The sequence below is a fragment of the Carlito syrichta genome, unplaced genomic scaffold (assembly GCF_000164805.1).
Source record: "Carlito syrichta isolate Samal-C Ts95f unplaced genomic scaffold, Tarsius_syrichta-2.0.1 Scaffold271183, whole genome shotgun sequence".
NCBI classification, from domain to species: Eukaryota; Metazoa; Chordata; class Mammalia; order Primates; family Tarsiidae; genus Carlito; species Carlito syrichta.
Window position 1 is genome coordinate 113,168 of NW_007215279.1, and position 12,123 is coordinate 125,290.

The 12,123-nt window shown below is 50.4% G+C and overlaps 1 pseudogene; it reads left to right on the forward strand.

Moving 5' to 3' along the window:
- The first annotated feature begins 10,337 nt into the window (after positions 1-10,337).
- Positions 10,338-11,754, forward strand: LOC103254146 (annotated as a pseudogene).
- The last annotated feature ends 369 nt before the right edge of the window (positions 11,755-12,123 follow it).

Genomic DNA, 12,123 nt, shown 5'->3' on the forward strand with positions numbered 1-12,123 from the left:
CCTAAACCAGTGATTCTTAATATTTTATGCACTGTGACGCATGTGACTGATGACATTTACATACAGAACATCTTTCCCTGGACAACATGAAGCTATGCACAGTTCCAGGGGTGGCAGTGTAACTCAAGAAAGTGTAATGGGCCGAGGTGAGTGAGGAATGCTGTGAAAGGCTGACCTTAACTCCATTCTAGCTTTTGGCGAATCATCTGCAACTGTGGTTCATTATTAGCACCAAACTTTGACATTTCGAACAAGTGATTCCACCTGCCAGCCCGTCACAACCGGGACTGAAACCTGTTTCCTCATACCTTGTTGTTATGGACTGAATTGTGTCCCGACCCTCCCCACCCCAATTTATGCTGAGCCCTAATCCCCAATGTTACTGTGCTTGGAAACGGGGCCTGCAGGGAGGACTTTGAGGGTAAATGAGGTCATCAAAGTGGGGCTCTCATCTAGGAGAGCTGGTGTCCTAAGAAGAAAAGGAAGAGACAACAGAGTGCTCGCTCTCTCTGCACGGGCACAGAGGAAAGGCTATGTGAGGACACAGCAAGGAGACATCTGCGAGCCAGGAAGGGTACTCTCACCAGAAACTGAATTTGCTGGCACCTTGGGCATGGACATCCCAGCCTCCAGAACAATGAGAAAATAAATGTCTGTCGGTTAAGTCACGCAGGCTCTGGGATCTTGTCAAGGTAGCCTCTGAGGAAAGCACACTGTTTTCTCACAACACAGAACACTTTTGTGACTTCTGGTTTTCTCCCAACTCACTCGAGTAATTCTCCAGCGAACACCAAATTGGTATCCTATAATTCAATTAAATCCTGACACTATCTACCTAGAGATGGCATCAGATCCCACTGGGTTAGCTCAGTCCCACCAAGGCTGCCCCCCCCACTTCAGATGCCAAGTTTAAGTCCCAGGTTGTGACCTGTGCTTCTGACCATCCTGTTATAAAATGGGGTTCCCATCACTGCCATCCGTGGGTGACTCAAATAATTCAGAGAAAAACTCTACTTATGTTTATCTATTTACTATAAAGAATATCACAAAAGAGATAAACAGCTATATAAAAAGGGCAAGGTCTGAAAAGACCACAAGTACAGAAGCTTCTGGCCTCATGGATCTGAGAGGCACCATCTTCTCAGCATGTGGATGTGCTCACCTGTTTGGAAGTTCTTCAGATCTCATTGTTCCGGAATTTTATAGAGCTTAAACATGCCAGCTCCCCCTACTTTCTGGAGGTTGGTGGATGGGGTTGGAAATTTCAACCCTCCAATTATCTAATCACTTGGTCTTTCCAGTGACAGGCTTCATCCTCAAGCTATATTGGAACGCCATTGAATCATTAGCATAAACTCAGGTATTACCCCAAGGGGCTCATTGTGAATAACAAAATACACGCCTGTCCCTCAGGAAATCCCAAGAGTTTTAGGAACTCTGTGACAGGAACTGGGGACACGGACCAAATGTATTTCTTTTTATACCGCACAGCCAGAGCAGACGAATACACTTTTCTAGAATCTGAGTTTGGGATGGGCATGGCACCAGAGCAGTGAGCCATCGTTATCTAGTCATTCATGTCGGAGACACACACGCTGGGCCTACTGAGTGAGGACTCTGGACTCTCCTCAAGAACTCTATCCGTCACAAGCTCACAGACAGTGGGAAGCCATCAACACACACCAGAGTAGACATAATGAATAATGATGAAGGTGCTGGAGTGGAGTCAGTCTTTGTAGACCTGAATCTCAGTTGTGATATCTGACACTCAGGAGAAGAACGCAACTGAAAAGTCTTGCCATTCACAAAGTGTGCTTTTCTTAGTTCATTTTAATTGCCTATGCTCCCTTCCATCCCTAAAGGGCAGAGAAGCCAATTAAGGTGTTACAAGGGTACTCAGAATTTGCTTGAATCAGGTGTGATAAGACACGCAGGCACTGAAATGACTGTAATGAAGGGAGAGGTTATATTCACAGCTCTCCAGAAAGGGGAAGCACAGCACACCACGCAGGGCCACACAGGGAGGCACCAGGGTCAGTCAGGAGGTCAAGGAAGAGGAGAGAATATGGGCGGGGCCTCCGTTGGTCATTCCACAGGAAGGAACAGGCAAGCCAAGCATGTTTAGAATTGACTTGTCTGAAATTTTTCAGCAGACTCTGAGGCACAGGGGATGTCTTTAGCTCTCTGCTACCTGGACCTGGAGGATGAGGACAGGTGTGTGGTGGAGCAGAGCATAAGAGCTCGACACTAGTTGGTTTGCATATGCAAAGCGTGAAGTCAACCCATCTCTAGGAATTGGTCAGCCCTGGGAGGGGCGTTCTTTCCAGAGTCAGCAAGGCCCCCAGTAGAAGGGCTGCTGCGGTGGCCGGGAGCAGCCACTGCACTCCAGTCTGGGCAACAGAATGAGACTCCAACTCAAAAAAAAAAAAAAAAAAGAAGGCAGGTATCCTCTGTGTGGCTGATCCATCACACGCCTGCTGTCAGAGCCTGCCTGCATCACTGGGAACCTGCAAATCAGAAAACTCCACAAAGCTTGCTGACATCTTGGAGGATGCTAGTGAATCATGCTGTGAAGACCAATCTGATCAAAAATGTTGAGCTAAATGTGAGATGGGACCACATGATCTCAGCTTAATGAGAACTGGAGAGGAAACTCAGAAATCTAAAGTTCCCAACCATCAATTTGAAAATGTTGGGGAGAGTCAGGAAGGATCTTCATTTCCTTCCAATAAATTTTACAAAACCTCATTCCCCTCTCCATTGACAGAGCTACACCGCCGCCTTTTGAAAGGGCACCATGGACCCTTCTCTCTACCAGGGACTTATGTCTATGTCTTGCATTTAATCCTCACAACTACCCATGAGGTAGAAATTATGACATTTTACAGAGGAGGAAATTGAGGGTTAAATGATTAAACAACTTACCCAAATTCTCCTAGCTAGAAATCTGTGGCTTCGGGATTGATCCCAGACTGGCTGGTTTTACCTTCCTGCTTCACAAAATCTGCCCCACTGTCCTGATTTTATAAGGACATGCTTGAGTCAAGGCGATTTTCCCAAGCCTTTTTCCAGTGAATCTTTATGATGCATCATGGCCGTGATGGAAGAGACTCGAATCTGTCACACTGGGTTCTAGACCGGCTCAGCAAGCCACCAGGCTCTCCTGCTCATTCTGAGCCACTTTTTAGTAGGACTGTGAGATAATTCATCATTGCCTAACAGCAAATGAGAGTCTGCGTAACAAGGACCTGACGATGGTCTCTGCAGATAACATGTTGTCCTTATAATCGTGCTGGGAGGCAGACATCACCTGGCCAAGTATGTAAGGACAACTCCTGATCTCTGGTCACATTCTCTGGATACAATCAATGATAAGTCTTGATGTTTCCATTCCACTCCTATTTGAAGATTGCATTATTATTGTCTGTGGGTGCCAGGTGCTTCACATGTATCACTCATTAAAGTTGAAATTAGCTCTGTGAAGTTTGTCTAAGTAAGAGTGGTTAAGACACTTGCCTAGGGTCACATGATTCATAAAGGTCAAAGGTTGGACTCTCACCCAAAAGAGTTGGATTAGGAGGCCACATTGCTTCCATGGACAAGGTCATCAACTTTGGCATAAGACAAACCCGGTTGTTTGGAGTTCCATGTCCCTACAACTTGTTCTCCATGAGTTTTGGCTTACAACTGCTCTGTGGGTCCCAGACAGGTGTCCATGGAGAGACCCTGGATGCCGTGACCCCATCTGGCATTGTCGACATAGAACACAGCTCTTCCCTCCCAACTGCCGCAAGCCAGAACAGTTTCCCACACAGCATCCCTTGCTCACCTCTTCTCAAAGGAGGGTTATGTCAACTTCCAGGTAAGTGAGGACTTGGTGTTATCCACGTTTGTGCTGAGAACGGTATCCTGGAAACCTGGGTGGGGGCAGGGGAGTGAGGAGTGACCAAGGTTTCAAGGAAGATACATGAACAAGCCAATAACATGACATTCCATCAAAATGTCCCTCCTGAAATATGAGCTCAATACAGAGGTGAGGGGAGCAAGATTCCATGTTAATAGAAATGGCTGAGGTCCCTATTATTCAGGGAATTTAACCCTTACTCAGTGTCTCCACCCAAGGCTGCATGCCACATTCACCATGTTATGCAGGCTTGGCTTAGGGTGGGCCCTAATCCAATATGGCAGAAATCTTTATAAAACGAGGAGACACACACAGAGGGGTTCAGCCCCCAAAAGGAGTTCTTGTAAGTGATAGTGAGAAGGATTAATTACACTCCCACCCCTCACATCTCAGATGCATTTATTCTAACTGTGGAGAGCATAGCACCATATATTGGCCATTGACCAATCCTGTAGAAGCACCCCATTCACACAGCAGTGTCCCTTGGCTCAGCTTTCCACAGGTTAGTCCACTGTTCTGTCAGGCCAGTTGCATATGGTAAGGTCAGTGGATCCTGTGGTCCCCTGCTTATTGTTGGACTTCTTTTGCTATTAAGTGGGTTTCTTAGTGTCTTAGTCCATTTGGGCTGCTGTAATAAAATACTATAACCTGGGTGGTTTGTAAACAAAGAAACTTATTTCTCACAGTTCTGGAAACTGGAAGTCCAAGGTCAAGACATCAGCAGTTTTAGGTAGGGGCCTGCTTCTGGTTCATAGAATGCTATCTTCCTGCTATGTCCTCACATGGTAGAAAAGGCAAGGAAGCTCTCAGGGTCTCTTTTAGAAGGGCACTAATTCCATTTATGAAGGCTCCACACTCATGAGCTAATCACCTCTCAAAAGCCCTACCTCCATGTACTATCACATTGGAACTAATGTTTCAACATATGATTTTTGAGGGAACACAAATATGAAGTCTATAGCATTTGGTATATTAGATTTCTGGGGCTATCAGAACAAAGTACCACTAACTAGATGGTTTAAAACTATTAAAATTGATTATCTCACGATTCTGGAGCAGAAATCTGAAATCCAGGCATCTACAGGGTTGATTGCTTCTATAGGTTTTGAGGAAAAATCTGTTCCAAGCCTCTCTTCTAAGTTCTGGTGGTTTCTGGTAATTCTTGGTGTTTCTTGGCATATATGCACCTCACTCCAGGGCTGCCCCTGGGCCCTCAGCTAGCACTTCTCTGTGTGTGTCTGTGTGTCTCCTCTTTTTTTTTTTTTTTTTTTTTTTTTGTTGGAGTCTCACTCTGTCACCCAGACTGGAGTGCAGTGGCCACTCCCGGTCACTGCAGCCTTGACCTGCTGGGCTCCAGCGATCCTTTCGCCTCAGCCTTCCGAGTAACCAGAATTACAGGCACGCGCTACCATGCCTGGCTGATTTTTGATTTATTGTAGAGATGAGGTCTTGCCAAGTTGCCCAGGCGGGTGAGGCAATCCACTCACCTCAGCCTCCCAAAGCACGGGATTACAGGCTGAGCCACCGAGCCTGGCTGTCTCCTCTTTTTACAAAGATTCCAGCCATATTGGATTAGAGCCCACCCCAGTCTAGTATGACCTCTTTACTTGATTCTATTTTGAAGATCCTATTTCCAGACACCAGAGGTTAGGGCTTCAAATTTCTTATGAGAGAACACAATCAACCTGCAGCATTCGGTATGGGATATCCTGCCAAATGATTAGACATCATGTCAGCCTTCAACTAGTGATGCTGGCATGGACAGTAGAGGCAGGGAAGGCAAACTCATACCCACTGCAGATGTGGTGAAACCCAAACAGATGCTTCCTTCAGGGTGGAAGGTATCCAATGTCATCAACTTTTCAATAAGTGAGGACTTGGTCCCCTCAAGGAATGGTGCTAGCTGAGGGTCCAGCATTGGCCTTTGCATGGCAGACTGAGTATTCAGCTGTAGCTGTAGCTGGTTGAGCCTTTATGAAATAGAGCTCAGATTTTTGAACTCACACAAAGCTCAACCTGTGGCATCATGGCAATCCATGCATGGGGAGCCACAGTGCTGCAAGTGGGTGACCAAGGGAGACTGGCTGGCATTCGCAGTATGGACTGTTGTGTCCAGCTGTTGCTGAGAACCTCTTTTGAGGGGCATCAGCATGAAGCACAAAGATACCCATAGGTGCACCACACCTTCCCAGCTTCCCTTGTCCCCAATCCTCCAGTCTCATCCCTTCCCAGGCCCTGACCAACGAACTCATTTTCCAGTGCCCAAGAGTCCATATATATCTATACATCAGGCCTCTTATCTTGCCCCAGGAAGCAGATAACCAAGTTCAACCCACAGTTCTGCATGCCTGGGGGATTTTTCTTCATCTCTGTCTTGGGTCACCCTGGGTGGAGCTCCAATGCAACAGTTGTCCATTGTCATCCACCAGCAGCACATGGCACCGGCCCACCTTCAACCTGGGCCAGTTTCAGGGGGTGTCACCTAAGCAAGTGTGAACCAAGTTGTAATCCCAGGAAAAGAACTGTCTATTAATGTGGCCCTTACCGTTCAGCCTCTTGGATCACAGAGGAGGAAAGGGAGCCGAATGGATCAAGGGGGCAAATGGAACTCTCTATGCTTGTAAAAATACACTCCCATGGACCTCATACATGTGTAAGATATTGCATATGAATAAGATAAAGAAAAAGAAATCTAGCTCCAGCAGAAAACACTCCTGAAATTAACATTTCTCTAAGGGGCAAATCTAATTCTGAGCTCTACACAGTGCTTTTTCACCTTCTCCCAGGAGCTGAGATGTCTAAGTACACATAGGATCTGTCAGCTGGTGACGGCTCCCAGGGTCGCTGAGGGTGCATGAGCCTGGAAGGTACCCAGGGGACATGCATCTGAACTCAGGGATTTCCGTGAGCTGCTGTGCATGGAAGGTATACCTCTGCCACACCATCTCGAGGCTGAACCTCCATTTCTTAGTAACCCCCAGCAGCCCCCACTCCTCACCTGCTGGCCAAACTGGAGGAATGGAGACGAAAGGGGCTTTGACGTGAATCCACAGTAAAATTACTCAGAAATCTTTACAAACTCAAAACAAAAAATCATCCCCTCTTCCCCCTAAAATGGTACCCTTTCAAGCTCTTAGTTAGCCCTTTTCTATCTCTCTAGGCAGGAAGGCGACATAGCACGTTTACAGGAACTTGTAGCTAGGGAGGGAATAGAGTAAGAAAAAGGGGAAATTGGCTATACCCTCCTTGGTGCTGGTGGGACCACCCTATGTCTGTGCTCTGTCTCTCCATCAACCTGTCCTTGACTGGAGCCTCCCTGGGGACTGAATGTCAGAGGATAAAGCTCAGAAGGAATCATTTGTTCTAAGGTAAGATGGTTATCTTTCCCAAAGAAGGCCTATATTAATAATATTTGTCACCCCAGTGCTTTCTACAATATGAGTGAGGCAGGTATAGCTCCCAGTGAGGGTAGGTCTGTGACCCCTCAGCTTGCGTCCTGGACGTCCCCACTTAGAACCAGGCTACCATGCCCTAAGAAGCCCGAGCTACCTAGAGGCTCTAGGCCACAGACAGGTGCTCCTCTGGTATCAGAAGATCCCACCCTCAGCCATCTGGGTCAAGGCAGCAGGTGGAGAGTAAGGAAGCCACTGGGAAGGAGTTTTCCAGCCTGGCTGTTTGTATCATCCCAAGTAGCCCGGTAGACCCAACTGAGACCTCAGTCGCCAGGAAGCAGAGAAGGGTCTTCTCTGGGCTCTGTCTGATTTCTGACCCAGGAGAAAAATTCTCCCTGGTTGTTTTGATATCACTATGGTGTTGTAGGCAGCCAGAATGAATTCAGAGTCCAGGGCACCTGAAATGGGAGCTCATCCCTGTGTTCAAGACAACTGCAGTGGCAGCTGGGTGTGAGTGAGGCCCATCGGTGGCATGACCTGCCGGGGAACTGGAGCTTTGGGGTTTGGGGGCACCACAGAGAACAATCCTGTCTCTCCCGTGAGAGAAGGTATCACTACTTAGAAGATCCAAGCTGATCTGCCTCAGAACCTGCAGGGGTCACAGTGTGGCTAATGGTGTAAGCTTTGTTATGCAGAGATCAGGGGTGACAAAGAAGAAAGATGGGAGCAGAGATCTGTTTCAGACAGGCACAGTTATGGGTCTATAGGTTTTCAAGGTTACTTAGTCCTGGCTGCGTTCCAGCCCAGCCAGAATTAGATGACTGGAATCCACTTTTTAAGCACCCCCAGAGATATCATAAACAAGAAGAATGGGGTTTCTAAAATATCTGACTTGTAGCTGCAAAGCAGAGAGAGAATGTAACGTCACTGGCTTCTCAAGCTGCATTTGTGTTCATGGAACCAAACCTAGTCCTTTGGGTCATGCTGCATGAGTGGAACAACACAGTGGACCTCTGTGCAGAAGGTCAGACTGGGGGCTCAGCTCAGCAGCTGACCAATGTCTCATCAATGCAGTTAGTCCTCCGTGCTACGATGCAACCCAACACAAACATGATGCTTATAGGTAAGTAGAAGTCCAACACTTTAAAGGGTTCACTCCTAGCTCCAGCTTCCAAGAGCAAACCTCTACACTGACCCACCTGGGTAGACTCTGTCCTCTGAAAGGCAGTCTCAGGCCTCCGGTGGCCACTGGCTCTGATAAGCTTCCATGAACTATCCCATCCTCTAAAGAAGACTCAGTCCTGGTGCCCACCCTACCTCGATAGTTGTGGGTGGGGCAGAGTGGCTGTGCTGCCTATAAGTTTGAGCATTGGATCCTTTCTCCATGAGGAATTTGAACTGAGGAATTAAGGGGGCTCTGGTCAGTCCCTGAAGATTGCAGAAGTTGAAGGCTCATGGTCATCTGGGGCTGTGTGCTCTAAAGAGGAAGGAGACAGAGCTTTTCTGCAGAGTAAGGCAGGAGAGTATCACAGAGACAATAAGCAGAGCAGAGAGAAGAGATGAAGTAGCCCCAAGGACAGCCTGAAAGCTGTTGGCTTTGATGGATTTCCACTCTTAGTTCCTGCCACTGGGTTTCATCAGAGACTCTGTCGCCTTATCGAGCTTGAGGGGTTTCTGTTTCTTGTGACCGTCACTGTCTCCCTCAGTCATTCATGTACTCAAAAGACCCAAAGACTGCCATCTGTAGGCTGGGCTTTCTGACATGTCCCAAGAATGCTCCAATCCCATCTGACTTTCAGCGGAGGTTGGGTCACAGAAAGCAGGACCAGGGAGGGAGTGTCTGCCTGGAGATTGCAGCGCCAATCTTCTTGAGGCCCTGCCATTTGCCTGGAGATCACAGCCTTCAGAAAAAAGCCTGGGCCATGGGTATCAGCAGCCTCTCCTGAATCACCCCTGGGACGTGTGCTCAGGGTAGTGGCACATGCCCAGCAGAACAGGTTCTCTCGCAATTGGGTAGCCAGTACCTCAGGCCAGATCCTCCTCCAGTCACAGCTAACTGTAGCCTGATTCTTTGCTCAGTGTGAGAGAAGAAACGGGCATCCCGATAGTCAAAAATGTGTGGCGGCAAGCCAGGAGAGTTCCAGGTGAAATCAGAGATCAATTTAGAAGGATACAGCTCCCCCGAGTGCTGGGCAACTCGGATGCACCTTCTCATGACTGAGGGGTCTGTGTGTGACGTGGAGGCGACCTGCTGTGTGCAGGCCTTGTGCCTGCTGCTCTGCCATCCCTGCAAATCCTCACACTGCCCTGTGTGCCACAGATGCTCATGTAGGTGCCACAGATGCTCATGTAGCTCGTCTACATGAGAGGCTGCCAGCTGTTGAATGCATGTCCATCTGGCCCAGAACCTCTGTCTGTCCAGGTGCCTACAATGCCTCCATTAGCCAGACAAGCGTGCCCAGTGCCCAGTGAGCTGTCCTGCACCTGAAGATCCTGGGCCAGTCGGGGCAGGGGCAGCCTGAGAGCTGTCTCTCTTCCCGCTCCCGGGAAGGCAGGCCTCCTGGACTGTGGAGGGAGAAGGCAAGGGTGCCCTGTCTGGACCTGGCTCTGGGCTCACCAATGTCCCAGGCCAGCAGATGCCCTTGCTTCCTGTCCATTCCCTACCTCTAGGGTCTCTACTGAGCCAGATCCCAGCCCAGGACCAGTCATTTCTTTCTTCTTCACTGTTTTCATCTCTCCATCTTTTCTCAAACATCTACGTAGCAACAAGTTTTGGCAGCAACTGTTCTCTGAGGACACAGAGGTGAACTGTTGCTATTTAAAACCAGAAGGGGAAACTGACAAGAACAGACAGAGTGCAGCGTAGATGGAAGAGCAAGGGGGTGTGGAATGGTACCCATGGCTGCCTCACGGCCGGCCTACACTGGCCTACACTCCCGGTGTATGACAGTAGAATTTCTGGGGCGTGGGGATGACTGAGGAAGTCCAGATTCCTCATCTCCACCCCGACCCTCTGCATCAGTGTCTGAAAACTTAGGAGGATGTGGCAGCTTTTAAAATACCGGAAGGGTGTGGGACTCGCTGTGGGGCTAAGACAGGCGGTTGGGAGGGCCACGGCAGAGGCTGCAGTGAGTGGCAGAGGCCGAAGTGCCTGGGGACTGGGACACAGAGGGACCGGGGGCTCCGGCGGGGCTGCTCTCCCCAGACCTCACAGGCTCCCCCTGGGCTGCGCTGCAGTCGCTCAGGGCCACGGTCCCCTTCCAGCTGCAGCAGCCGCACCAGTTCTAGGATGGGGGTGGCCACCCAGCCAGTGTTCGTGCTCAGTGGCCCCAGAAACATCAGTGTGCAGGCCTCAGCCACCCCAGGTATGACGTACCTTCTCCCTGGGCACCATGCTCAGCTCCTACCTTCTGGGTCAGTGGCCACGGGATGCCAATGGGGCCTTCACCTGCTGTACCATTGACAAAGCCACCCAGAGCCCCCTGTCCTGGCAAGAGCTGGAAGGTGAGCTGGCCAACTCCTGCACACACAGGCGCTCGTTGTCCTGGGGCAGCACAGATCCCCAGAAAGAGATTCCCAAGTTGAAGCAACAAATGCAGAGGGCCAGTCTGAGCCGTGGGGGTAACGAGAAGGAGCGGGCTCCCTGCCGCCTGGGGACCACCCCGTGCAGGAAGACCCCTGTCCTGCGACTCAGCCCCTGCCTGGAAGGGCTCAGCCAAGAGCTGGCGGAGGCGTTTGCACAGGAGCAGGGTGAAGAGGAGCTGCTGAGTGTCCTCGAGGCCCCAGACGGGCGCCATGTCCCAGCTCCTCCCCAGAGTGGCAGCTGTGATCATCCCCTCCTCCTCCTGGAGTCTGGCAACCTTGTCAGCTCTCCCTTCATTCCCCTGCCATCCCCCCAGCCCCGTGGCCGGGCCAGCTGTGAGAAATGTCCCCACGACAAAGCCTCCTCTCCAGGTCCCCGGCCTCCCTTGAAGGCGGCAGCCCGTCTCCAGTCCTTGCATTGGCTGCCTCCCCTTGGCCTAACACAGCTGTGTCTTCAAGCTGTGTCCTGGGAGCCCCCAGGAGACTGTGAGATGGTGCATGTGTTTGAAGGGGCCGCATCTCCAGGACCTGACCTGGCCTTCCTGTCCCGACAAGAACAAAGTCCACTTCAACCCGACCGGCTCAGCTTTCTGCCCCGTTAGCTTCATGAAGCCCCTATTTCCCAGCATGGGCTTCATCTTCTGTAACTGCCCCTTGAGTCCGGGCTCTCCCATCCCCACCGCCAGGCCCAGGCCACTCCCTTGGAAGGATCCAGAGGCCTCCAAGGCCTTCCCATTGCCATTCGAGCCATGGCAACACACACCTCTGTCAGAAGAGCCCATGCTTTTCCAGAGCTCCTTGTGGTCTGAGGGTACCACCCCCTGCTGTACCACAGAGACCAGTGCCTTGACGGCAGGCCCCTCCCTGGCTCCCTGAGGCAGGGGATGGAGGAGCCCTTCCCTCTTGGCCTTCAAACACTTTCATTTATTGTGTCAAAACCCCAGGTCCTCTCCCGATGGGCGCCGGCCCCCCAGATGTGAAGGTACCTGCCTCCCCCACTAGTAACTGGGCAGCCCACAGCTCACACCCGTGTACCTGCGTTGCCCCTCACTCAGAGGACTCACGTCCCCTTGGGTGTCAGGCAGATGGCACGGAGCAAGCGGGCCATGACTGAAGGAGGGGGGATGCCACCGTTCTCCTTCCCTGTCCTCCACAGTCACAGAAGAAGGTGCCGGAAGACAGGTCCCATCCTCACCCCATCCCTCGCCTCCCTCCCAGGGAAGAGCTGACCAAAGCCACCCTAAA